Genomic DNA, 3,816 nt, shown 5'->3' on the forward strand with positions numbered 1-3,816 from the left:
TCGTGGAAAGATCCCACCCAGGCAGTTGGGGAGTGTTTAAAAGTCGTTCAGTCAACACTACATAACAGAGTACCAGAGCCAGAAACGGCTATTGGGACTGTTTCCAACCTCATTTTGGTTTGTTTGTTTGTTTGTTTGGAGAGGTTTTTGCTATAGGGCACATGTGCTCGCCAGAAAGACAGAGAGAGACAGACAGAAAACGAGAAATCACCCCCGGGGTAGATGGCCACACCGCAATCCCTTTTCCTCCATTCTTCTCTTGGGATCCTGGACACACACGCACACGCGCCCGGCATGAGTGTAAGCCACTGGGTCTGGGACTCGAACCAAGGTTGACCACACAGGAGGCCAGCTACATAGCCATTATGCCAACTACTGGTCCCCCAACGTCATTTTACCAGTGAGAAAACAAGCCCACAGAAGGGGTGCCCTGACTACACTCCTGAGACTGAGTCTACAAATCCCATCCATGACAAATTATGATCAGGAGGGGAGCTTCTTGGCTCTTTCATTCTCATCCTCTGACCGCACAATCCCTCTTCAGCACAGCCTTCACCATCAAAGCCAAGGGGACAGCGATAAAGTCTTCATCCTGGCATTGTCTGATAATATGGAGAGCATATTAATCATGAAATGTGAAGTGGAAGGGACTTGTAGATAATCTGGTATCATCCTAGAAAGACAAGCAGACCCCCCATCCCAGAGCCCGGACCCAGGTCTCCCAGCCCCCATCGCTGAGCCCGCCTGGTGTTTGGCACCCCTGAACTCGGCTGCGTTCAGAGTCAGTGCCGTTCACCCACCTTGTCAGAGATGGTCCAGACACAGGCCCTGGCTCAGCTCTCACTTCGCCTTGGCATTGGAGATCAGGCGTCAGCACTGGTTTGGGTGACGTGTTCCCGAGCAACACGGGGAGGAGGAGCTGCCAACGCCGAAGTCTCTGGGAATGCAAAGTTCTGAGCCAGTTGAACACCCAGAACTGCGCTGTCAGAATCGAGGGTGATGCATCAGAGCACTTGGGCTGAGAATGGCAGGAGGGCAGTCATAGGGCTAGAAACCTATGCTCAGAAGCCCCCAGCTTCCTGTCTCCGTCCCTGTGCTCACAGCTCACTTCTTCCTTGTGGAGCCAGCACTTGCTCCCCTGCAATCCCACCCTCCTCCCTCCCTGAAGCCTGCCTCAGCTCAAGCCTGGAGGAGGTCTCCCTTCCCATCTCTGGCAACCTGCTCTGCACAGTTTGGCACTTGGTTCGACTCTGCCTTTTATTGCATCTTAACCATTCTGAGTGTTTGTTTTATAGCCGACACAGATTGCAAATGCTCCGAGGAGGAAAATGAAGTATCCTCCTCTGTAGCCGACGGTGCATCTTGAGTGCCATCAAAGCAAGGAACCGTGCTCAGACTCTCAGATGGTGCTGACTTTAAGGCCCGTTGCACTTGACCTTGGGTTTGCACATACAGCAGATGCTCAGTAAATTCTCACTTTTTCTACTGTGGCTTCAGCCTTTTCAGAGAAAGAACTCAACAGCCAGGGTGTCTATCAGCCCATGCCAAGCCTCTGCAAACTACAGAAAAGCCACCTCTCCCTCCAGGTGGCCCCAGCCCTGCCAGGTTGCATAGTGGGGTGAGCAGAGCACGGGGTGGATCCCAGCCCCACTCCTCCAGGGTGCCCCCATCAGCATCAGCTGCTCTTGGCACCTCCTTTCCTCCCCAGCCCTCTCTGTGCAGTCAGCCACCTGCGTCACCTGGCTCTGGCCACCACAGGACGGTCTCCTCACAGCTCTCCATTCCATTCTGAGGGAGAAGGCCTACCTTGGGGAAGCTGGCAGCAAGGGCTTCTCGCTTTTCCCCACCTCCCTTTCCCTTGCAAACAGACAGTAAGGACAGTGAAAACCCCACATACCTGCAAGAGCTGCTCAGAGCCTGAGTCTAGACTTCCTGCAGGGCATGTGGAGGCCCCTCAAAGGTGCTTCCTACCCTGCCTTTATTTTGCTGAGAAGGCTCAGAATTCCCCCTGAGCTATCCCACTTCCCCCAGCCCCAGGGCTTTGTGTCAGATCCCTAACCCTTTCACATCTCCTCCCAAAGCCCACCCCTCCGAGAGGCTTCAGTCGACACTGCTCTTAGTGCCTCCTTATCCCCACGTCTCTCTCGTCCACACCGCTTCCATCTCTGCACCACCAGTCCTGCAGCTTATCAGCACGTAGCCTCGCTGTCTCCGCCCTCTGTTCGCACAAGTGTCTGTTCTCACCTGGCATCAGTCCATGCCTTTCACTCGGCACCACCCCCAGTGGTGGAGCAGTCTGCTAGCTCCTCTTTCCTCCAAGCCAGGCCCAGGACTGGCGGGGGCCGGGGCCCTCGCCCGCCCAGGCCTGGCGGGTCCAGGTCCCTTGCCTGAAGACACAGCAGCCGCTCACTAAGTAGCTGTAAAATGAAAGTCATTGATAAAAACTTTCCGGAAGGCCCTGACCACGATTCCTTCAGTCTAGCCAAGAGAACTCTGAGAACTGACCAGGCTGATAGAGACAAGTGTGAATGGTCAGCTCAGGGAAGGACGAAGCCAGAACAGGGCCCCTGTATCAGCTCTGTCTTCTGGTCATGCAGGACCTGGGGAGACCTCTGAGTTTCTTTTCCTTGCCTATTCCATCTGCCTGTTTCCAGATGGACTGGGGGGTATGTTAACCATCAGGGCCCTCGGACTGTAGGACTTCCCCCCCAAGTACCCAGGCACCCCCGGCCTCTCAGCGCCTTCGCACTCCTCAGAAAGCTTTTCTTGGCTGCAGCCCCAACCCTGGGACCTTCACTGCCCTCTGTGGAGAAGAATTCTCAGCTATGGAAACTGTAAACCCCACATACTTTACAGATGAGATTCCAAACTCCTAATGACGCCGAGCGTGGTGCGAAGTGGACGGAAGTCATCCTGCCGATGGGACGTGCCTGAAATAGTGTCACTACCACCGTCGCCCCCCTTCAGACACGAACGTCATGGAAAGAAAAGCAGAGCCTTGGCCAGGCTGCTCCCCTCATCCCTTAGCCTCACCCCGTCTCAGTGCCTCAATACTCTTGAGTAAGTGATCCATTGGTTCTGCAATCTAAGGTCACATAAAAGCACAAGAGAAAGAAAATGAACGACTCGGTCCTGAGACCTGGGTCCATCTGAGCCCAGCTCCGACCAGCAGCTCCCGCCTCCACCGCAGCTCAGGAGAGGGTACTTTTCAGGTCCAATGGTCACCAGTCTTCGGCCCCTGGAGCTGTCAGAAATGTCCCCCTAGACAGGGACGGTGACAGAGGCTACAGACATGGAGTTCTTGGGAAACGGAGAGAGCCTGCCGAATTTTTTAATTTTTATGTTTTTCTCTGATTTTTGGTTGGGATATGAAAGCAGCCTAGACCCCAGCTGAGATAAGGAAACGCCAGGGGCTATTTGTCAAACGGTTGTCGCCTTTGGGATCAAGAGGCTTCTCTGGTGCCCACCTCTGCCATTTTCCCTCCGCACCTCCCACCCCTAACCCCTTCTCCAAACGATGCCCACACCCCAGCGGCAGCAGGGGAACGCGGGTTCCGACCGAGCAGATCCGCATTCACGTGTACGCGAGTGTATGTGTGTGCGCGCGTGTTTGTGTGGCGTACGTGTGTGCGCGCGCACGGGAGGGTGGCGGGGCGGGCTCTGGCCCGGGGGCCGGGCTCATTTGTGGGCCGTGTTGGGGGGGGCGCCCGCGGGAGGGTGGCGGGGCGGGCTCTGGCCCGGGGGCCGGGCTCCGCAGTGAGAGTGGCAGCTGGACTTGCCAGGCTGCGAGCGGCAGGGCGCAGAGCCGCAGTGCCG

The 3,816-nt window shown here is 56.0% G+C and overlaps 1 long non-coding RNA gene across 1 annotated transcript; it reads right to left on the bottom strand.

Moving 5' to 3' along the window:
* Positions 1-388: 388 nt before the first annotated feature.
* LOC102472885 (uncharacterized) lies at positions 389-2,332 on the bottom strand. Its single transcript, XR_337778.2, has 3 exons — positions 2,245-2,332; positions 801-1,018; positions 389-602 (listed from the first exon to the last, which is right to left on the bottom strand). It is a non-coding gene; the product is annotated as an uncharacterized LOC102472885 (long non-coding RNA).
* Between the last annotated feature and the right edge of the window lie 1,484 nt (positions 2,333-3,816).

Source organism: Tupaia chinensis, unplaced genomic scaffold, assembly GCF_000334495.1.
Source record: "Tupaia chinensis unplaced genomic scaffold, TupChi_1.0 Scaffold149658_1, whole genome shotgun sequence".
NCBI classification, from domain to species: Eukaryota; Metazoa; Chordata; class Mammalia; order Scandentia; family Tupaiidae; genus Tupaia; species Tupaia belangeri.